At 32.4% G+C, this 25,596-nt stretch overlaps 1 long non-coding RNA gene across 1 annotated transcript; it reads left to right on the top strand.

Annotated features, from left to right (window-relative positions):
- The first annotated feature begins 18,573 nt into the window (after nt 1-18,573).
- Nucleotides 18,574-18,921, top strand: LOC148780560 (uncharacterized). Its single transcript, XR_016041698.1, has 3 exons — nt 18,574-18,632; nt 18,719-18,794; nt 18,884-18,921. It is a non-coding gene; the product is annotated as an uncharacterized LOC148780560 (long non-coding RNA).
- The last annotated feature ends 6,675 nt before the right edge of the window (nt 18,922-25,596 follow it).

Here is a 25,596-nt window from a genome sequence, read left to right on the forward strand (position 1 = left end):
ATTTTAAAATTTATTTTTATATCTAATTATAAAATTTTAAATTTAAAAAATAGTTAAAATCAAATAGATCTATAAACATATGAAAATCTTAAAAATGGATGGTGCAGATAATATGTTGTAAAATGCATTATTTTTGAGATTTTTTCATTTTTCATAGTCATGCATCTCGATGTCGAGATGATCAATCAAAGGGTTTTTCAACATTAAAACTACATTTTTCGATCAATTTTTTAGGGTCATCCGTAGTCTTACATTATAAGGTAGCATCCTTATATAATTTTTTTCTTTGGTCTTGTGTATTGGATGTGAAATTAGATAGTTGCATTTATTCCAATGACCAAGCTTAAACTTCAAAAGAAATTTTTTCAAATTTTGTGGCACAACCAATATTTAAAAATCGGATCGGTGACCCAAATCGTCCTCACCCATACCTGTGTCGGATTGGTAGATCGGATCGAAAAATCGGCCAAATAGAAATAGTGACAATTGCGTTATATTTTTTTATTATTGTGTAAAAAATATGTAAATATTGATAATTTGTTTCATGTCGAGTGTTTATTGTCTATAAAAATTATTTTGTAATAAAAATAAGTATAAAAATGTAACATAACAATAAAATGAATATCTCTAACTCAATTTATTTATTTTATTATAATATTAACTTAAGAGTTTTGATTTTTGAAAAATAATATATAGAATAAATTTAATGCAATTAATTAGTTAGAATATCTCAAAATATGGTGAGATGTGGTACTCCAAATTGCTTTGGAAATGGGGGCGCACCTAAATGAATGGCGTAGAAATGTTTTTAAAAAATATGTTTAAAATTTAAAATTATTATTTTATTTATTATATTAAAAATAATCTCGTAAATCAATAATCTCTGAAAAAAAATTAATTCTTTAAGATGGATTTTGTAGAAGGGCTGGTTATGTACGTGAGGATAGATTTTGGACAAAGAGCATAGCGCTTGTTCTCAATTGAGTGTGGGGGCGTATATGAAATTTTTGAGAAGCAGAGGGGCATTTTCGGGTCACGTGGGCACACAGTTCTCGACAAACCACTTGGTGCCACGCTCCAAATGCTTATATGTAATGACGTGGCACATCACCTCGGTCTAGGACCTCGGAGCTGACGAGGCGTACCGTTACTGGGCCCATAACACATGATGACGTGGTGCGCTTCTATTCGTTCTCGGCTGCACCTACGGAACCCAATGAGGTCGGATCCACGTGCACTAAGAAAAGCGGCTTTTACTCTTAGGGGATGCCGTCCAGGTTCGACGCCGCGTAGTTGTACACCACAAAGCCCTAGCCGTAGTGTACGGCCCGGCCTTCTCCATAGATCGGCGATTAATTGAACGATTTGATAACCTTTTCTCAAGTCGAAATTAGAGGCTCTAATTTGATTGTTTAGAGCATAGGCTCTATACAAATCGTACTTTTTATTTATTTTTATTAATATAAATAAAAAATCCCAGGAATTTAACCAAATTAAAAATATAGAAACTGTAACTAAAATTTATGCATGAGACGGTCCAGAAAGTTCTAATCTCCACATTTATTAAGATGATATCGAATTGGTGGTCTAACATGTTGATATCATGTCTAGTCTAATCTAAAGTTTTTTAATACTGAAACAATATATTTAGCCCTATTTGTGGGTGCATCTTACTTTAATTGTATAGGGCCTCGGCCTTATACAAACCACGCCCATAATATATTTTATATTTTAAGATATTTTAATTGAGTATTTCAAATATCTAGTTTCAATTTTTGATGGAGCCATGCCCTTAACTACTTAACTACTTTGCGGGTTACTCCAATCCTCGTAACACATCTAATTTCTAGGAAAATTCTTTGAACATGGTTCAAAATTCTATCAATTTTAAGGAAATTCCTGCCAAATGTGCATCATTAGAGGCCTAAAAAGAAAAAATTTCTCTCAAAACATTGACAAAGTTTCACTCAAGTTTTAATGAAATTTAAGTCAATTGTTTCCAAATATTGCGTGTCAGTGCAACTATCTGTTATAAAAAAAAAGGAAAATTTATCAATAAACCCTTTTTTTTTTTTGTAAAAATAAAAAAAGCTTACGTATAGCACCTCAGTATACGTAAACCCACTACCCAACCTTCCAATCTAAATAAATGGCTAGAATTACTCAGGTCACATGAAAATACTATTTGGTTTTTTATTCTTTTACCCAACATCTTTTAAGTGAAATTTGTGGTGTCCCCACTTCTTGTTGTAGCTCACCCAGAGAAAAAATAATAATAATGATGAAATAAATCACCGAAACACCTAGGGAAGTCATAGGGGTATTGTGGTATTTTTCGACCAATTTGTTATTTTTACCATGTGCACCACTGTGCACATGCCCTAAATTCGCTGCAAAATGATTTGTACAATAAAAGTAAAGAGCAAAATACTCTAGGAGTGGGACCCGATTGGACTTGGGATCCGATGGGTATAACTGACTTTGGTTTTGGGTCTATGAGGATCCAACTTGTGCCTATAGTCAAAGAGTATCTGATGGCAATCATGTCTTTAAATGTGTGGTATTTATATTGTCACAATATTGATAAAATTTACAATATTATTGACAAAAACAAGAAAAAGTTAATAATCATAGGGTATATGATGTTAAATAAAAGGTCAAATAATAAAAAATAATCGTTGTGGCAATAGATCTAACTAAACCCAGGACCGGATAAGTAGACCCGAGACCCGACGACTCTCGGTGCGAATCCAAATTTTGAACACAAATATTATTCGAGATTAGATCCGAATTCAGTCGGATTCGACCCGTTGCCACCATTACTCTGAGCCGTCATATAAAGATACGGAGAACTTATGACATTATGACTCCAGTCATTCCACCATGCTCCAATAGGACGAGTGAGAGAGGGGTCATATATACTTTAACATTTAGGTGGCGCCACATGCAAAGCTTCCTCTTTGAAAAGGGATAGTCTCATATCTATCTTACAACCAAATCCCATCTTTTTAAAATAAGAAAATATTTCTTTTTATATATATTAGATTAAATTCAAATCAAGTATGTTCATACTTCTCACCGTCCTATATCTCTAAAATAATATTAAAAAATAATTTTAAATAAATAAATTACCATAATACCTATATATAACGAGGGTAGTTTGGTGGTTATATATATTTTATACTATTTTAAATATTTTTGTATGTTTATAATGGTGAGAAGTATGAACAAACAAAATTGGAACTTAACCTACTTTAAAAAAAGACATAAAATTAAAGAAAAAGTTTATATAAAGTTGCAACTGTAGAATTAATGAGGCACCTCAAAAATCCATCAGAGAAGGTTGTTTTAGTGTTGAAAAACCCTCTAATTGATCATCTCGACATCGAGATGTATGAATATGAAAAAAAAAAAGATTTTGAGTCTCAGAAATAGTGTATCTTGCAACACATTATCTAGACCATCTATTTTCAAGACTTTCATATGTTTATAGATCTACTTGATTTTAACAATTTTTGGAGTTTACATTATAATTAGATATCAAAATAGATTTTCAAATAATCCTAAGAATATTTTACAACAAAATTGCATGTAATGATAAAATTTGGAGGTGCACCTTAATTGGATTGTTTTAAGGTTGCTACCTTATAGAAACCACAATATACCTTATATTTTCAAAAAATAGAAATTATTTATAAAATATGAAATATACTATTTTTAAATAGAAAAATGATCAAAATACCTCTAAGAGATCGGACTATTTAACATTCAACCCATCTACTCGAAATCATATTCATGCGTTTTTCATAGGTATTTTGAACTTAAATCAAAAGTTATGGGCAAGATGTTAAATTATTCATCTATCAACGATGATATATTTTTCTTTTAAATATGAGAAAAGTTTATATAGAGCCGACACTCTAAACAATCAAATTAGAGCCTACCTCATGAGAAAATTGATCATCTTGACATCATGATACATGTACATGAGAAAATAGATTTTAAGTTTTGGAAATAGTGCATCTTGTAGCATATTTTTGGACCGTTAAATTTTAAGATTTTCAAGTTATCGTACATCGGCTCGATTTACACTATTTTTGAAGCTTTAAACTTTATAATTAAAGATGAAAATGTATTTTAAGGCAATCACAAAGATTTCAAGTATTGAAATCACTTTTCTCGATATTATTTGAAGATACGCTTTAATTTGATTGTTTAGAGCCTCGGCTCTATATAAAACACACCCTTAAAATATTAAAAAGCAAAACACGACTGATCTATAAATTTCAGGGATAAAAAAAGAAAAGAATGCCAAAAATTTTTTGGTGATGCTTTTAATGAAAAAGATAATGATTATTTCTCCTTTCTATAATTGTGATTGAATTTCAGGTGACTAAAATGACGAATTCCAATTTCCAACTTAGATTTCCAAAATTTAACGAAGATTCGCGTAAAAATTACGAATATTTCCGCCTGTATTTCATGAAATAACGTAAATGACCCTACTTGGTTCCCCAAGTTGAAGGCTCTGCCGCCGTTTTCCGACGCAGCAAACTAGCCAAAATGCCCTTTAATTCTTGGAAAAAGTTTATGTAAGGTTGCAACATTAAAATTTAAAATTAAAGATGTACTTCAAAAATATGTCGGAAGAAGTTATTTTAATGTTGAAAATAATATATTTAATATTAAAAAAAAAAAAAAGATTGTTCTAATTGATCTTTTTAACATAGAGATGTATGAATATGAAAAAAAAAAGAAAAAAATTTTGAATCCTAAAAATAATGCATCTTGCAATACATTATCTAGACCGTCTATTTTTTAGATTTTCATATGTTTATAGATCTACTTGATTTTAACATTTTTTAGAGTTTAAAATTTTATAATTAGAGATAAAAATATTTTTTAAAATAATCCTAAGAATTTTTTATACCAAGGTTATGATAAAATTTGGAGGTCCTTCTTAATTGGATTGTTTAAAGTTGCAACTTTATACAAACCACACCCTTGACTCTTTTAGGTGACATAATTAAACCTTGTTCTAATATGCCCTTGTTCTAATATTGTTGTGGCAATGGACAAGGTGGCATGCCCGTTAGGCCATCCCTAAAAAACTAGGACCTAGGTAATGAAATGTGGCCCAAGGGTGGGTCAAGCCGGAGCCAGGCAAACACAACCCAAAAGTAGGACTGGGCTAGACCTGGGTCAAGGACAGGTAGGTTCGGCTCAGCTTGGCCTTCTTTTCCTTTGTTTTATTTTCGATTTTATTTGGCTTGGATCTGGCTCAGCCCTGATAGGACTAGGGCCGGCCTTGGGGCAAGGTTTTTTTGGCATGGTTAGGGATAGACTTGGACCTGAGCCAATCCTATGGTGACTAAGGGTGCCCTGGCTAGCCCGACCCAAACCCAACCCATTACCACCCCTAGCCCAGATTGAGATTTTTGTTTTGTTTATTTCATTCTTATTCTATAGTTTATAATTCATACCATTAAGAAGCAAGGGTAACTTCCCATTTCTTTTGGAAATGACACACAAAAAGCAATAAAACCTGTTGCAAATAAATGGGTGTGGTTTGCATACGGTGGTACCCTTAAACAATCAAATTAAGGAAGATTGCTAAATTTTATCTTAACATGTAATTTTGGTATCTAAATTTTTTAGGATGACTTAAGAATCCGTTTTCATATCTAATTATAAAATTTTAAATTTCAAAAATAGTTCAAATCAAATGGATCAATAAATTATAAACACATGAAAATCTTGAAAATGGACGGTCTAGATAATATATTGCAAGATGCACTATTTTTAGAATTCAAGATTTTATTTTTGTTATAGGGTTTTCCAACATCAAAACAGTATTTTCTAATGGATTTTTGAGGTGCATGTTAATTCTACATTTTAAGGTGCGACCTTAATTCTACATTTTAATGTTACAAACTTATATGAATTTTCTTAAAAAAAAAAAAAGAAAAGAAAAAAAAAGAGGGTATTATTAAAATTATGAAGTGCAAATGTAGGTATGTGATTCAATGGTCAGTGGTTGTTATCCTATGGTTTTCTGAAAAACAAAAATTTAACCGATGGATCTTAGCAAAGGTAATTGAAAGTTGAAACCTGTGGTAGGTTTCTTTCTCCTGAACCAACAAAAAGCAGAGGAAAATGATATGCAATTTTTTTCATGTCAGTTTCTAGTGAACGTGGCGAGAAGTGTGAGGTAGCGTTTTGTGGCAGGCAATGTGCAGTGCATGTGGGTATAGAGAGAGAACGATAAGCCATGAATAAGGCAAACAGATACCATGAATAACAACAATAAATAAGCATTCGTTTTTTTGCCTGAGATATGTGTCAGGATTTGGCACCTGGTATTAATTCAACGCCCCTAGATACCAATCAGCAGAAATTGCCGGATTTCTCGCTCTAAACCATTTTCAGTCGACCTAATCTTACTTTTCCCGCCAAACGGTTCTATTTTCAAAATGACTATTTTGCCCTTCCATGAGTATGTTTTCCTCGAAAACACTCTAGAGATCTTTCATCCAGATTAATAGTTGATGTAGGGTTTTTTGGCCATTTCTCCCACTCTAGGGTGTGAAAAGAAGCCCAGCTTAGCCAAATGGGGCCATAGCCCTTAATTGTAATATTATTCAAAACTTCAAAATTTCAAAATTTTTCTTTTGAAAATAACCACCTAATGATTTTTAGATGGTTTGAAAAATTTCAGATTGAAAAAATCCTCTCAAGTAGATATTCTTACGGATGGAGGAGAAATAAACTATCATCTCGAGTACAAAATATGTACTCAGGAAATATTATTACTATAATAGATGCATCATTCTACTCTCATGGGGAGTAGAATGTCCATTTACTCCATCGGCTTTTAGGACCTTAATTTTTTGGGATATAACCTCTTCAACCTATATTAACATCAACAAAAAAAAAAATCATAATTGTACCATCAATGCACTTGAAAAAATAATGTCTTGAGATTGAAAAGAGACCATCCAATTTTTTGGTGGTGAGATCTAAGAGTTAGAAAACTCAAATGTCGATTTTTTTTATGAGAATAATCGTCTAATAATTTTTTAGTAACAAATTTTCAAATTGAAAAAATCCTCCTTAACCAAATGCTCCCGAAATGCTCTTCTTTATGAAATAACCAAAATAGCATTGTGCATGCAACAATGGCGATTCTGCCCCTACCAGCCAAGGTGGCTGCAAAAATAATTGAATGGTTCCTAAGCCGTACAATGGGTTAGGTCAAGATGGTGAACCGAACACAGATTCGTAGGGAATATATGGAGTAGAAAGCCTAGGTTTTCGTGTGAGCATGAAAATGTACTACTTGAGTAGAGAACATGTCCTTTGATTGGAAAGAGAGAGAGAAGTGAGAGAGTATAAAAATTCAACAAAGAGAGAGAACATGTCCTTTGATTGGTTGGAAAGAGATTCTACATAGACAGAGATAGAGAGGAGTGAGAGGGAGTATAAACATTTATTAAAGAGAGAGAGCATGTCCTTTGATTGGTGGGAGAGAAAAGAGAGTATAAACATGGAAAAATTGCAAAAACCTCCCTTAATTCAACTTTTTTTACATTTTCTTTCCAACTAATTTTTTATGGCAATTTTTATAAAAAAAATTAACTTTGATAGCAAATATTCTCCTAGTAAAAAGTCATAGTTTGAAAAAAGAAAATACCATTGCCCGTACATTAAAGGCGCCACATTCTTGTAGACGTTCAAACACTAAAGATGATCCGACATATATTACTGCTACACCGGAACCCATACCACATTAACTGTCGGACTGCATCCAACTTATGCAGGATTGAGGCATCATAGCGCCATACCGAAAAAACTGTCGGACAACATTAACAATCTACCGTACCTCATTTACAAGTGTTGGAATGAGGCATCATAACTGCTTGATCGCAACAACAATATGCCAAACCGCATTTACAAGTGTCAGACCGACGGTATTCAACGACTGACAGGAGGGTATTTTGGATTAAATAACTACGATCAAACTTCACATCAAATGGTTGTAAGTAATTATGACATCTTGTATTAAAGATAAATAATCTCATTATATATAATCCCACAAAAAAATCAACCGAAAAGTTCTAAAAAGTCCAATTTGAGGGTTACGCATAATTTTCCTTATAAACATGGAACGAAGAGAGAGATCTCGAGAGGACATACCCTTAGATTGAGAGAGAAAGAGGAGAGAGGGTAAACATTCAACAAAGAGATATAGAACATGTCCTTTGATTTGGGGAAAGGGAAAGGGCGAGGAGAGAGAACATTCAACAAAGAGAGAGATAGAGAGAATAATGATTGGGTTTCTCTCTCTTGAAAAGGTCATTGCACATGCACCCATCATTTTCCATGGGGATCTCCCATTGTAGTATTCGATGGAAGTCCAATTTTAAATCAATTTATACCCATTATTCCCCGTAACTTTCGCTATAAGTCGTCTTTCTAGTTTTTAATGAAATCGCATGACTTGGGAGTATCCATAGTTGATGCTTTCTCTTCAATTTTATTTGGTTTCCTCGTCTTTTTGCTCCCTCTCTCTTTCTCTTCTCAATTTTGCAATAAGTTTTTACGGTTGTAGTTCCTCTCTTTCTCTGTTTAGGAAAGCACGACTCGCCCCTTGTGCCGGTCCGAGTGCAAGTAACCCGGCTCGAGTTGGGCATATCTTAGTTTGGTCAAAAAGTGTTAAAAACTTATAAATATAAAAAATATAAAAAAAAGTAAAAAATATGTTTAAGATAATTAAACAAAACACATTTAAATGTTACAAAAGTAGTGAAAAAGATCGATTTTGAAAAAATCAATTTGTGATTGAGGGTATTTTAGAAATAATTCGAAAAGAAAGGAAAAAATGTAAAAATAAGCATTCACGACCAAAACACTTCTCAATTTTTGCCAAAATGAAGAAAAACATATTAAAAAAATATTACAAATAAAATTTCTTATTTTTTAGGGTTATATATATATATATATATATATATATATATATATATATATATATATATATATATATATATATATATATATATATATATATATGGTGTGGTTTTTATAAAGTTGCAACCTTAAACAATCCAATTAAGACGCACCTCCAAATTTTATCATAACATGTAATTTTGGTGTAAAAAATTCTTAAGATTATTTCAAAATCTATTTTCATATCTAATTATAAAATTTTAAGCACCAAAAATAGTTAAAATCAAGTAGAAATGAAAATATTGAAAATGGACAGTCTAGATAAAGTGATGCAAGATGAATTATTTCTGGGACTCAAAATCTTTTGTTTTTCATATTCATACATCTCGATGTCGAGATGATCAATTAGAGGGCTTTTTAACATTAAAAAAAGCTTTTCCGATGGATTTTTGAAGTGCATATGTAATCCTACATTTTAAAGTTGCAACCTTATATAAACTTTTGTCATACATATATATACATATATATATATATATTAAAATCTTGAGCTTAACCACCAGGATACTCGCATCAGGCGAGTCCAGCTTGGCTGGTCCGAGTAGTCGAACACCACACTCTCTCTCTCTCTCAATATTCTAATTTTGCGATAGTTTTCTGACCATTGAACTTTAAACATTTGGGTTTTTTTTCTTATACAAGGGATACTGTGAGATGCTTTTGTGAGATCTGCTAATCTCCTTATTTTAATGTGACCTCCAACTTACAAAGATTAAACCACAAGTCCCTTATTGTTGAGGGACTATGGATTATTTCACGGGGGTTTTGTCCACTATGATTTTGTCACGTGCATGCCCAACATTGATCACTCAACGGCCCTTCTTTTTGCACACTCCACAAAGCGGCTTAAACCACATATCTAATGAGGTGGCATCATTAGATGTACGAAAAAAATAGTAATAATATAATAGGTCTAGGATAGTTCAGTAGGAATTTATAACGTTAACACTTTTGAAATGTAGAATTATGGCGCACCATTAAAATCTTTCGAGAAATGTTATTTTGACGTTGGAAAAACATCTAATAGATTATCTCGATATCGAAATATATAGATATGGAAAAAAAGAAGAAGAAGATTTCAAATTTTAAAAATAATATATTTTGTAACACATTATCTAGATTGCCAATGTCCAAAAATTTCATACGTTTATAGATTTACCTTAATTTGAACCATTTTTTAATTTTTAAAATTTTAGGATCTATCCCTAAACTATGCTTGCATTTTTCATTGCACATGGCTTTCCTTATGTATTTATCTAAAATTTGGTTCCCTAGAAAAAAATATAAGAAACTTCAATCCTAAGTTGATTCAACTACTACCCCATTTCATGATCAGAGCATTTCAATATTTCAATGAATAGATTCTTGTACTGTCCTACAAATGTTTTACACCAAAATTGCATCTCGTGACAAAATTAGGAAGTGTACATTAACTTGAACATTTAAAGTTGTAACCTTATACAAACTATTGTTGGATTTGGTGCTATCCAAAATCACTCACATTAGAAAATCCCATATTATGTAGGATTAAGATTGACATTGATACGTTTTCTAAATGAAATAGAAATCCAAAAAGATTAGGACTCTTGATATATCTCTTTGCTTTTGAAATACATGTAACATCTATAGGAAGTTTTCTATATAGTGTGGATTCCTAATCTTATATATATATATATATATATATATATATATATATATGATGAAAGTGCAGAGCATTCGTGTGCTCTAGTTGGGTCATCATATGGGAAAAGTGGTTTCCTCTAGAGAGAGGGGGGCAGGGCCTCATGTGCATAAGATGCAAGGTTATGCAAGGTTTCCTCTTATAGATAAAAGTGCTTCCGGCAAGGTTTCCTCTTAGAGAGAAGATAGTTTCTTATGGAGAGAAACATTGATGGTGTATTCCTATTAGAGAGAAGAGAGCTTCTCGGAAGTTTTCTCTTAGAGAGAAGAGAGTTTCCTATGGAGAGAAACATTGATGGTGCCTCCTGAAAACTCTTGTAGAGTGAAAAACTGAATTTTTGTAGAGAAGCGGTTCCGATGTAGATTTTAAGTGATTTTCCTTTTTAGTTAGAGAAAATCTCAAGGTTCTAGTGATCTAGTATAGTCACCACTATCTAGTTTTGGAATAGAGATGAGAGATGAGCAGTGGTGCCGTTTGGGAGAGCAAGTCTAAAAGGATTTTTGCTTGATTGGATTTTGTCGAGGTCTAGAGAGGTAACTCTATGTCCCAAAAATCTTTGATGTAACTTTTATTGATATGATAGATTTTTGTTTGCCGTGCATAGCCTGCTTGGGGTGAACCATATAAATCTTTGAATTCTTGTAACATGTGTTTCATGCTTTATTTCTCACACTATATTTGCCAAAAAGCAACCTATATGGTTTAGAGCTTCCGCACACAACAAGTGACCCATTTATCAATTCGAAAATTTTGGCTTTCCCTTTTCTTTTCTTTTTTTTTCTTCATGTGGTTAGCATTCCTCTTATAGTTCATTGCAGCCATCTCACCATATAGAATTAAGTGCAATTTTACAATAGCTTTTTAAAAGCATTTTTAGTAGGAAGTTTACTCCTCTCCCTCTCTCTCTCTCTTTTTTCTCTTTTTTTTGGAAAGTTTCCCAAGGGCTATAGATTAAGTGTGACTTTAGCTTATAATATAGTCTACCTGTGAATGTATAATATAACTGTTAGAAACATCTAATAAAATATATGAGGAGCACATCCAAAAAGTAAAATGATATAATGAACTACTTTATCCACTCCCCTTTGCTTTTATTTTTAACAGTTTAATCCAAAATTCTCAAAAGAAAATGTAAGCAGCTGCTCCGTACCCCTATGTTTCCTTTTATTTTTTTTTGGCAATTTATATACATATATTGATATGCTAAGTACACAAACCTCAAGGCACATTCCAACACAGCCATAAGATGGAACCCAATATTGTGGTGCATTTAGCTGGATGGAATGGAAGGTTCCAATCAACCAACCTTTTAAGCTATGCTCCTGCCAATTTATTCATGAATTTCTCATACATTTCAACATATTTTAGCCTGGGAAGGGTACCATTACGAAGTTCATTTGAAAATTTCATGAATATAAAATATATCTGAGTTGAGGAAATGGTTTTTTTTTTCTTTATTCCTAGCAACCACAAGGGACTCCCTTCACCCTCCTCAACTTGGAAATTCAAATACAATACCTCCCTAGGCAAGGGGAGACTACCTGATCATGAATGTGGATGCCCTGGCGGTAGAGGGGAAAGACCTAGACGCGACTTGATTGGTCCTAGTTGGAGCCACCCGGGCCAGAGTGGGGTCTAGGTCTACATATGAAAAATTTATATATATTCTATATGTTGTATAATATATAAATAGCATATAAAAAATAGGTGGGTTATGTATACGGTTTGAGCCTTAAACAATCAAAGTGGGCGCACCTTAAATTGATGCCGAAAGATACCATCAAGAAATTCCTATGATAGTCTTCAAATCTATTTTCATATTTGATTATGAAATTTAAAGCTTCAAAAGTGGTGCATATTGAGTAGATTTATGAATATTTGAAAAACTTGGAAATTGACGGTCTAGATGCAATGTTTTCAGGATTTGAAATTTTTTTTTTTTCCACATCCATACATCTCGTAGTCAAGACGATCAATTGGATGTTTTTTCAGTGTTAGAATAACCTTTTCCACCGAGTCTTTGTAGTGCGCCTTATTTCTATAATATAAGATTGATTACCTTGAACCTGACCTAGCTCAAGATGGATGTGGACCCTGAACCTAACCTAGCTCAATCAAAGGTCAAATGGATTCAAACACGATTTGTTGTATCAAATAATCGAATATCTAGAACTAGAACCTAATCGAAACGACCCGTTGGGTTAGCGGCTGGTCCTTATCGAGAGGTCCACTGGACCGTCAATGTCTACATTGTCAAGAGGCTTAAAAGGATTTCAAATTTTGCTAGCATATCTTGATTTACTGTACAATTAATGTAAATGTATACAATGAGACCATTTATATATGATATAAAAAGGTCACTGTCATTATTGACCATTAGATGTGAAAATGGGTGATTGAGGATGTCATTATTTGGGCGTAAGGTCCTTAATAAAATTTCTCGAATATTTGTGACATACTTCAATCTATTAAATTTCATATCTAATAGCTAAAAATGATTGGCATACTTGTACCAAAAGTAAATAGTCTCGATATAAAATTCCGTAATTAATTTTGACCCCTTAAAAACTTGAATATTGCCATTCAATATCTGGGCAATTATTGAGGATGATAGAAATTGATTGCCTCATCCGTGAAGGAATTCCGTACGTGATTTTTTTTTTTTCTTTTTCCATCGTTTTTCAACCCATGATCCATGATAATACCATCTACCAAACTTGGAGAGGAAAGACCTCCAAGGGCTTACATGTACAGCCCATCAAATGGACAACCCTGTATTCTTAGTATTCCTTTTTTTTTTTGATAATTTTATTTTATTTAAATATTTCTTATTGGGATAAAGGAGTGTGTTTACAACTTGGGGTCAAATTTTTTTGATTATAAATACCCATACAAATAAAATTTATATCACCAAATACTTGTTCAAAAAATTTGAGTAAGGATGTATTTGTAATTTTAGATTGCTCCTAGAATTCAAACTGATTAAAAACTGAATCTTTCCAAAATTGAAGTTAATTTTGTACGACCACAAAATACCCCTATAAATATTAAATTACATTAGCAAAAACTTGCTTGAGGAATATAAAAAAAAGGCATATTTCGAATTTTAAATTGCTTCCAAAATTCAAACATTAGAAAAAGTCAAATTAATGTTTTTCAATTTGAAGGTGATTTTTAGGGTATTGACAACAATATCTTTCTCAAAATATAAGCGTAATTTATTGTTCAAAACTGTTTTCAAATTCAAACAGAATTAGAAAAAGTCAAATTGATCTTTTTTTAATTTGAAAGTTATTTTTAGGGTATTGACAACAATACCTTTTTCAAAATATAAGAGTAATTTATAGTTCAAAACTGTTTTGTGTATGTTTATATATATGGGTGCGGTTTCAATAAGGTTGCAACCTTAAACAATCCAATTAAGGCGCATCTTAAAATTTTATCATAATATGTAATTTGGTTGTAAACCAGCGTTTTAAAAAACGTCGAGTCGAACCGGACTCGCCCGGTTTCGACTCGAAAATCGCGAAAAGGGACCGGATCGGTTAAAAAATCGAAAATCGTCCGGTTCTAGAGAGAACCGGACGATTTCGCACAGTGACTCGCCTATTCACTGTGCGGAATCGACGAGTCCGTGAAGAACACGGGTTGCACAGTGTTCTTCAAGGGATTCTTTGAAATTTGTCATTTTTTGATCATTTTTCTTGTTTTTTTTGACATGTGATCTGATTAGCAGGCTGTAAACCGCTTTATTCAGCTTTTTCAAGGATTAAATGGTGGAAAAATTTGTTGTTTTTGGATCACGAAAAATTTGGTGTTTAGGGTTTCCGCCTTTTCTGAAAGAGTTTCATGCCAAATAGGGCATGAATCTTTCAAAATTTGTAGGCATTTTGATCTTAAAGTTGTGAACCAAAACCTTTTGTTACTGATTTGTGATAATCGTTGAGAAAAACTGGGTTTTTTGGATATTGAAGGCTTCGGTTCACAAAATAAGGTAAGAAGTTTGGGTTTTTTTTTTTCCCGCCATTTGATTTATTTCACTGCATATTTTGAACATAATGAGTTCAATAATTAGGGTTTTTAATCTTTATTGTGTCTAGTATGATTTAAAATTTTCAATTTTACGTAATCTGGTCAATTACAGCAAGAAATTTGAGATGAACACTGAGATGTCTGCGGAACCAAAATTCCGCTGTTTTTTTTTTTTTTTCTCCGCCTTTTGATTTTGTTTTCATGATATATTAGAAATAATGTGTTAAAAATTTAGGGTTTTGATTCTTTATATTGTTGTTTATCAGAAAATATACTCAATTAGATGTAATTTATTCACTTAGAAGTGAATTTTTGAGTTAAAATCGCTTATGTAAAACGACTCTGTGAAGAACATAATTTTTTTTTTTTTTTGTAACCCATGATAGAATTTTTTGTAATCCATGATCGAATTTTTTGTAATCCATGATCGAAATGTTTGTTTTTTTTTCTTGTAATCCATGATCGAATTTTATTTATTTATTTTTTTTTTTGTAACCCATGATAGAATTTTTTGTAATCCATGATCGAATGTTTTGTATTCCATGATCGAAATGTTTGTTTTTTTTTGTAATCCATGATCGAATTTTTTGTTTTTTGTTTTTTATGTAACCCATGATAGAGTTTTTTGTAATCCATGATTGAATTTTTTGTTATCCATGATGTAATTGTTTTTTTATTTTTTTGTAATCCACGATCGAATTTTTTGTTTTTTTTTTGTTTTTTTTTTTTGTAATCCATGATCGAATTTTATGTAATCCATGATCGAATTTTTTGTAATCCATGATAGAATTTTCTGTAATCCATGATCGACTTTTTTGTAATCCATGATCGAAATGTTTGTTTTTTTTACTTGTAATCCATGATCGAATTTTTTGTTTTTTGTTTTTTTTTGTAACCCATGATTGAATTTTTTGTAATCCATGATCGAATTGTTTTTTTTTGTTCTTGTAATCCACGATCGAATTTTTTGTTTTTTTATGTTTTTTTTTTTTTTGTAATCCATGATCGAATTTTATGTAATCCATGATCGAATTTTTTGTAATCCATGATCGAATTTTTTGTAATCCATGATCGAATTTTTTGTAATCCATGATTGAATTTTTTGAAAATTTGTGATTTTTTTTTTTAATCCATGATCGAATTTTTTTTTGTAATCCATGATCGAATTTTTAGAAAATTTGTGATTTTTTTTTTTAATCCATGATCGAACTTTTTGAAAATTTGTTAATTTTTTTTTTTAATCCATGATCGAATTTTTTGAAAATTTGCTGTACTTTTTTTTTTTATTTCTTTTTATCCATGATTGAAATTTTTGAAAAATGATGATTTTTCGAAAAGATGTGAAAATCGTGATAAAGTTTTGATTATCATGATGTATTAAACCCAATTTTTAATTTTTATTGTTTGAGTTTGCTGTAATTTTTTTTTTTTTTCCATGATCGAATTTTTTGAAAAATGATGATTTTTCGAAAAGATGTGAAAATTGTGACAAGGTTTTAATTATCATGAGGTATTAAACCATATTTTAAATTTTTATTGTTAAAGTTTTTGTTGAAAAAATTGTATGTTGATGGATTATTTATGCAAAAAAATGCATGTTATTATATTTTTAATACAAAACTGTATTTTTTTTATCTGTTGTTCATGGATTTTTTAGTTGGAATGACTGATGTTAGCCGGCTCTTTGAAGAATTGTTTTTATTATTAATTTTTTAATGCAAAAAATGTATGTTCTTGATAATTGAGTTGTAGCCATGTTTAGAGCTTGCATGTTGTATTATTCTAAATGTTTGTAATTGATATGTACAAAAATATTATTGTAAAAAAAGGTATTTTGCAATAACAAATAACAATGAATATGACTACATGAACTACCGCAACATATTATCACTACACATAGTGATTATTTTTCTTTTTGAACTTTCAGGTTAATTTAAACTTTTTACATCTTAAAACAGTTGAATCATGTCAAGATCTACAGAAGACCCTGCATGGCAACATGGGGTCAGACTTGATCCCAACAAGAAAGACAAAATTATTTGTAATTACTGTCAAAGAGTGATAAGTAGTGGGGTACATAGGTTCAAGCAACACTTGGCAGGGGTTAAGGGAGAAGTTTCTGCATGCACTAGTGTCCCTAGTAATGTAAAAAAATAGATGGTGGCAATTCTTAATGCTAGCAAAGGTAAAAAAATTGCCAAACATAAGATGAATGAGGAGATAGCTAGTTTATATACACCATCAAGCAGGAATGATACAAAAGAGCAATATAATTATGACCTAGAAGAGCAATATAATAATGAGCTGGACATGGCCACAAGATTGAGTTTACATGAACAATATCAGAGGGAACGTGGGTTTAGAATGCCCGGTGGGTCTAGCTCAGACATGCATGGTGGGCCTAGTTCAGATATGCATGGTGGGCCTAGTTCAGATATGCATGGCTGGCCCAGCTCGAGCATGTATGGCGGGCCCAGCTCAAATATGTATGGAGGGGTTGGTGGCAATATGTATCAAGGAGAATCAGTTGTTGAAGAAATTGTTTCTAAGTTACCTAAGAGTGTCAGTATTACAGGTCATGGTCATAAAGACCCATTTCTCTCAAAGCCTAAGTCACAACAGATGACCCTAAAAGACATGGTTAAAGGTACAAGAAACATGTTAGGGAGATATGTTGGTAAATGGTTCTACGATAAAGGGATTCCCTTTGATGCAGCCAATAGCCCATATTTTCCACTTATGATTAGTGCAATCCAGAGAGTCGGGCCCGGGGTAAAACCCCCGACGGCATATGAGCTCAGTGGGCCAATATTAGATGAAGAGGTAGAGGAAGTTAAAAAGTGGATTGAAGAATATAAACAGAGTTGGCCAAGGACAGGAATTACTCTCATGAGTGATGGTTGGTTGAATAAAGTTAGCAAAAAGGAGTTTTTAAACTTCTTGGCCTATTCCCCAAAAGGTACAGCTTTTTTGTCTAGCAAAGACGTATCAGGGACGAAGAAGGATGCAAACTTCTACGTACGACTATATGATCAGATAGTGAAGGAGGTGGGAGATAAGCATGTAGTCTAGTTTATTACGGACAATGCGCGTACATGTGTTTCTGCGGGCAGCAAGTTGATGGATAAGAGGAAGCATCTAGTATGGACCCCGTGTGCTGCACACAGCATCGATCTTATGTTAGAGGAAATCGGTGAGATCAAAATTGTGAAGGAGACTCTAGATGAAGCAAGGTTGGTGTCGAGATTTATATACAACCACTCTAAAATATTATTTCTGTTTAGAGAACACTCTAAGAAAAAAGAGATAATCAGGCCTGCCATAACCCGCTTTGCGACCGATTACTTAGCTGTAGATTCCATTCAACAATTTGAAGGTGCATTAAAGAGATTGTTTACTTGTGAAGAGTGGTTAAATGACCGCCTCTCGAAGTCCAGTACCGGTATAAAAGTGGACAACATAATCTCAAATAGGTTGTTCTGGTCTCGATGTTCCAGTGTTATAGAGGCCACTGCCCCTTTAGTCACGGTGTTAAGAATGGTGGATGCTGACAAGAAAGCTACCATAGGTATCCTTTATGAAGGTATTGAGAGGGCGAAATCAGCTATTGGGGAGAAGTGTAATTTTGCTAGCAAAGTGATCGAGATTATAGAAAAGAGGTGGAACACCAAATTTGGACGTCCAATTCATTATGCTGGTAAATATATATTTATATCATTACAATGTTTCAGTTTAAATCATTTTTTTATGAAATTGTAAATGACATTTTTCTACCTATATATTTTTTAGGTTACTACTTCAACCCAAAATTTTTCTATTTGACACCTGAACAACCCTACAAGATATGGAAGGGGTCAGATACATTATTGCAAGGTTGGAGAGAAGCCATCGAAACCAAGTAGCAGCAATACAAGAGGTATTATTTAATGTTTGGGTAAGAACTTCATTGAGTTGTTATATTTGTGAGGAATAATGCACTAAAACGTAATATATTTGTTTTAGCTTGCTATGTATAGGGATGCTATAGGATCCTTCGGAACTAGACTTGCCAGAAATTCTCGAACTATGATGGATCCAGGTTATCCCCTCGCTAATATTTTGTTTATTCATATATTTAATCTTATGAATTGTTCTTGCCCTTACAATGCTTTTTACATTTTAATCCAGCTGAATAGTGGGAGATATATGGTACTGATGCACCTCACCTAAAAAGGATAGCAATCAAGGTGCTCTCCCAGACATGTTCTGCTACTGGCTGTGAGCGCAACTGGAGTACGTTCCAATGGTTGCACACTCCTAGGAGGAATCGACTCGCTTCTGAGAAGCTTCATAAACTAGTCTACGTTCATTATAATTTAAACCTCAGAGAGCGACAAATAAGAAAGAAGCTTGAAGACTATGGGCCGATAGACTTAGACACCATATTTGTCACAGACACAGCAGACCAATGGGTAGTAGAAGAGGAGGAGCCAGTGTTGCATAAGAGAGCGTTCCTTGAGGCTATCGGTGATGAAGATATTGAAGAAAGTGATGAGCAACATGAAAGAGGAAGCAGCCAGCCAATGTATCCACAATATGTCGGTGATATTGCACCTAATGAGGGAGAGTGGGAAGGGGGTCTAAGAGAAAATGAGAGAGATGATGATTCTGAGGCCACCCTATCCCAGCCATATTATTCACATATTGAGTCCCAACAACAACAGTGTAGGGATGAGCACGACAGTGCAGGTGAGCATGAAGGATGGACAAGCTTCGGGGATTTTGGATTGGGAACATAACAAAACACTAACACTCAGGGATTTGGGAATAGTCAGACGCCCGCTAATATCGATGATTCGTTTTTAGATCGAATCAATGAATTGTCAAACGAATTCAATCAATGGCACCAGCGTGACCAAGAAGAACAACAACGTCGTCTATCATTTTATTTTTAGATCGTATGTTACTAATTTTATGCTTTATTGTAGTCCATGTATATTGATATACTTATTCCATGATAATTCTATGTTTATCCTTTTGTGTGATGTAAATTAAATACTGAATGGCGGTTCATGCAGGGAAAGAACATATCAATATTCGCATATTCATTCAAAAACATGAAAATTCTTAATGGAGTACCCTCATTTTTTATTGAATTCCTAAAAAACAATATTTATAATGAATTTTAATAATTTTTTCGGATTTTTTTGAAGCTTTATTTTGACCGATTCACCCGATTCCCGATCCGGATCGCCGATTCGCCGATCCGGATCAGTTTTTTGGGATCCCGATCGGGGTCACCGATTCGTTTTTTAAACCATTGTTGTAAACAATTCTTAGTATTATCTTAAAATTAATTTTCATATCTAATTAGAAAATTTTAAATTTCAAGAATAGTTAAATTAAGTAGATCTATAAATATATGAAAATCTTGAAAATGGACGGTCTAAATAATGTGTTGCAAGATGCACTATTTTTGGGACTCAAAAACTTTTTTTTTTTTTTTTTTCATATTCATAAATATCGATGTCAAGATGATCTATTAGAGTGTTTTTTTAATGCTAAAATAACATTTTCGCTAGATTTTTGAGGTGCATATGTGATTCTACATTTTAAGGTTACAATCTCATATAAACTTTTCTCTCTCTCTCTCTCTCTATATATATATATATATGAAAATGTTGAGATTAACCCACTAATTCATATGAACATAGCCCATGGCCCAGATTGAATCTGGGCCTATCTGACAGTCAAATGTTGAGATTAACCTACTAGTTCATATTAACATATGAGCCCAATGACCCAGATTGAATTTGGGCCTATCTGATGGTCATGACCTCATTTCATATTTGAATTTTAAGTTTTTTTTTATAAATCTAAATAATTTGAAATTTAATTTAAAATTTTAGGCATGTATTCTTTCATCAAGGCGCACCTAATAAAAATATTTTAAGAATAATTCACAAAAAGTAAATTGACCAAAATATCTTCAAAACGTTTAAGAGGTATTTTGATTAATTTATTTCTTGCAAATTATTTTTTTGATATTTTTATTAGATTATCCTATTTTTGAAGAATATACGCCTAAAATTTCAAGTTATTTAGTTTCGTCGAAAAAAAGTACAATTCAAATATAAAATGAGGCCGTGACCGTCAGGTCGACCCAGATTCAATTTGGGCCGTTGGGCTCATATGAAGTCACTATGCAATGCCTATGGACAAAAATAAACAGTGTTTTCGCCCATAGGCTCGGCGCCACCTGATTTATTTGGACGGCATGGATTAAAAGACCTCAACGGACCTACTATATCCGTTGCGGTATTTTTTCACACAAAAAACACAGGCAACCGCCATAGCTCCCATAGAATCATTACGATTTTTAAGGCAAAACCGCCACGGACATATTATGTCTGTGGCAGGGCAAAACACTATTTAATTTCACCTATAAGCGTTTTTAAAAGTTTTCCATGTATTGGAAAACGCTGAGATTAGCCCACTAGCTCATATGAACATATGAGCCCAACCATCTGAATCGATATGAGGGCCACGACCTGATTTCGTGTTTGAATTTTAATTTTTTTTTTACACATTCAAATAACTTAAAATTGTAGACGTCTATTCTTCTCATTAAAGCACACTTAATAAAAAAATTTTAAAAATAATTCGTAAAAACTAAATGGACTAAAATACCCCCAAAAAATAACTTAAGGGTATTTTGGTTAATTTATTTCTTGTAAATTATTTTTTGATATTTTTATTAGATTCTCTTATTTTTTAAGAGCATATACTTAAAATTTCAAGTTATTTCAATTCGTAAAAAAAAAGTTAAAATTAAAATACGAAATAAAGTCGTGATCGTCAAATCTAGGTCGTTGGGCCCATATGTTCATAAGAGCTAGTGGGCTAATCTCAATATATATATATATATATATATATATATATATATATATATATATATATATATATATATATATATATATATATATATATATATATATATATATATATATATATATATATTGACTGTCAAAAACTAATTGACGGTAAAAAAATACGTCACAAGATATACTATTTCCAAAACTTGAAATCCATTTTTTTATCATGTCCATGCATCTTGATGTCGAGATAATCAATTTGAGGATATTTGGCTATCAAAACAACCTCTTCTAGTGAAATTTTTGAGGTTGTCGAGCTTCGCCTCTATATAAAATCTTTTATATATGTATATTTTCAAAATTGTTGAAGTTAGTCCACTAGCTCACAACTACATGTGAGTCCAACGATTTAGATTGAATTTGAGCCAATCTGACGGTCACGACCTCTTTTTGTATTTTAATTTTAATTTTTTTCTATAAATCCAATTCATTTGAAATTACATACACAATACACATGCGTAGGCACGCACATACACACTTAATGGAATCCTCTTTATAGATTAGACCAATGGTTTAAAAAACGGATCGGTGATCCGGATCGGGCTTCCAAAAAACCTATCCGGATCGACGAATCGGCTATCCGGATCGAGAATCGGGTGAATCGATCAGAATAAAGCTTAAAAAAAATCTGAAAAAATTATTAAAATTCATTATAAATATTGTTTTTTAGGAATTCAATAAGAAATGAGGGTACTCCATTAAGAATTTTCATGTTTTTGAATGAATATGCGAATATTGATATGTTCTTTCCCTGCATGAACCGCCATTCAGCATTTAATTTACATCACACAAAAGGATAAACATATAATTATTATGGAATAAGTATATCAACATACATGGACTACAATAAAGCATAAAATTAGTAACATATGATCTAAAAATAAAATGATAGACGACGTTATTGTTCTTCTTGGTCACGCTGGTGCCATTGATTGAATTCGTTTAAAAATTCATTGATTTGATCTAAAAACGAATTATCGATATTAGCAGACGTCTAACTATTCCCAAATCCTCGAGTGTTAGTGTTTTGTTGTGTTCCCAATCTAAAATCCCCGAAGATTGCTCATCCCTACACTGTTGCTGTTGGGACTCGATATGTGAATAATATGGCTGGGATAGGGTAGCCTCAGAATCATCATCTCTCTCATTTTCTCTTTGAATAATATGGATTAAAAAATAAAAATAACAAATTTTCAAAAAAATCGATCATGGATTAAAAAAAAAAAATCACAAATTTTCAAAAAATTCTATCATGGATTACAAAAAAAAAATTGATCATGGATTAAAAAAAAAAAATCACAAATTTTCAAAAAATTCTATCATGGATTACAAAAAAAAATTCGATCATGGATTAAAAAAAAAAATCACAAATTTTCAAAAAATTCAATCATGGATTACAAAAAATTCGATCATGGATTACATAAAATTCGAACATGGATTACAAAAAAAAACAAACAAAAAAAAGCAAAAAATTCAATCGTGGATTACAAAAAAAGAAAAAAACAATTCGATCATGGATTACAAAAAATTCAATCATGGATTACAAAAAACTCTATCATGGATTACAAAAAAAGCAAAAAACAAAAAATTTGATCATGGATTACAAAAAAAAAAACAAACATTTCGATCATGGATTACAAAAAAAAAACAAACATTCGATCATGTATTACAAAACATTCGATCATGGATTACAAAAAATTCTATCATGGGTTACAAAAAAAAAAAAAAAAAACAAAAAATTCGATCATGGATTACAAGAAAAAAAAACAAACATTTCGATCATGGATTACAAAAAATTCGATCATGGATTACAAAAAATTCTATCATGGGTTACAAAAAAAAAAAAAAACAAAAAATTCGATCATGGATTAAAAAAAAAAAAAAACAATTTGATCATGGATTACAAAAAAAAAAAAACAATTTGATCATGGATTACAAAAAAATCGATCAAGTATTATAAAAAAATCTATCATGGATTACCCAAAAAAAAAAAAAAAAAAAAAAAAAAAAAAAATCGTACGGGACTCGACGATTCACTGTACGGACTCGCCGATTCCGCACAGTGAATCGGTGAGTCACTGTACAGAATCGTCCGGTTCTCTCTAGAATCGGATGATTCCCGTTTTTTTCACCGATTCGATCCGTCTATGGCGATTTCTTATTCGAACCGGGCGAGTCCGGTTCGACTCGTCGTTTTTTTAAACACTGGATTAGACCCTTAGCTTGGGCGTCTTAGTTAATTAAAATTCCACTCATCAAAATTATGCTAATAGATAAGGAACATGATAGGGGTGCAACACTATCAAAATAAATAAAGCTTTACCTCATTAGCTCATAGAAAATTACAATGCAAGTATTAGAAAACCTTTACATCTTGGCTTTAAACATTATGGTTGTGAAAAAAAAAAAAAAAAGATTTCAAGCTTTAAAAAATAGTGTATATTGTAACAAATTATCTAGACCATTCATTTCGCTTTAAAAGTAAGTATTCATACATCAACAAGATTTGTACCATTTTTTGAGTTTCGAATTTCATTGTCGACATTGGACATTGATTTTAGAGCCATCATGAGGATTTCCGTTGCCTAAAGTGCTTTCCGGATAAAGATTAGAGGTGGGGTTTTATTTTGTTTTCATAAAGCCTAGGCTTTATAGATTCCTCGTCCAAAAAATAATGCGTTTTACCCTTAATTAAAAAGACTTCAAAACAAGATAAAATTTCTAATCATGAACTAACACCCTTCCCCCAAAAGATTATTCCACCCTTAAAATGATGTTATAACTTCTATATATTGTAATATATTGTAACTTTTCACTCATGTATCAGAATTATAGTTAGGGTGAGGTTTGTATAAGGTTACATCCTTACATTGTTGATGAAAGGTACACATATAAAATTTACTTAGAGATGTTGTTTCGGTGTCAAAATCTTTGTGATGGCTTCAAAATTTATTTTCATCGTCAGTTATAAGTTTTAAATTTTATAAAATGGTACAGATCAAGAAGCACGTAAAAATCATAAATATAGATGTTCCAAATAACTTGTTATAAGGTGCATTATTTTTTGGACTTGAAATTCTTTTTTTTTTCATGTCCATTCATCTCAAGGTCGAGATGATCAGTTGGAGGGTTCTCCAATGCCAAAACACTCTCCATTTTCGGATTTTTGATGTGCACCTTACTTCAACAATATAAAGTTGTAACCTTATATAAACTTTTTCCTTCTAAAATAATTATGATCCCATTTTAGAAATGGCAGGTAGTGCCTAGCGTGCAACCAGGCTGGTAATGTACTGGGCGGCCTGACCTAGTCGACCCAACTGGGCATGCACCACAAAATACAACCAGGGGGCCGAGCCTCGAGTGGCCTAGCACAAAACCCTGTATTTCCCATATTTTTTTTTTGGTCCAAACCGACCTGTCTAGGGATGGGCTTGGGTCAAGGCCCCTTAGACCCGATTGGGACGGGTAGGACCATAGGGACTTGGGCCAGGCTAGGTCCAGGTCTAAGTTGGCTTAAGCCCAGCCCCTTGCGAGCCATACATGAGCCTCATAATGACAGATCCTGCTTTATGGGTTTTGCCCAGTGAAATCCACAAATAACGGCCTTTCAAGACCTGAACTGAACCTCTAAAATTTGTTGTGTAAGTTTCCATTGCATCAAATAGTATCACTCCAACAATCCAGATTCAATCTTGAGAAAGACATGAACGGCGTAAATTACAATATTAGGCTGGATAGTCAAGAAAGACACAAATAGCCAAACTGCCTACATATGCTTGTTAATAAATTTAAAAACTTTGAGCAAATTAGATGTTTTATGTTTTTGAGTTTTGCACATGTGTATATCACATCTACATGCTCAGAACAATTAAAAGAAAAAATCACATGAATTTTTTTGCAATAAATTAAAGTTGTCATTCTCGGTCATTCATTTCATCCAATGGTTTAAAAAGCGGATCGGTG

This window comes from Amborella trichopoda, chromosome 9, assembly GCF_054954075.1.
Source record: "Amborella trichopoda isolate Santa Cruz 75 chromosome 9, AtrichopodaSantaCruz75HAP2 v2.0, whole genome shotgun sequence".
Classification (NCBI taxonomy): domain Eukaryota; kingdom Viridiplantae; phylum Streptophyta; class Magnoliopsida; order Amborellales; family Amborellaceae; genus Amborella; species Amborella trichopoda.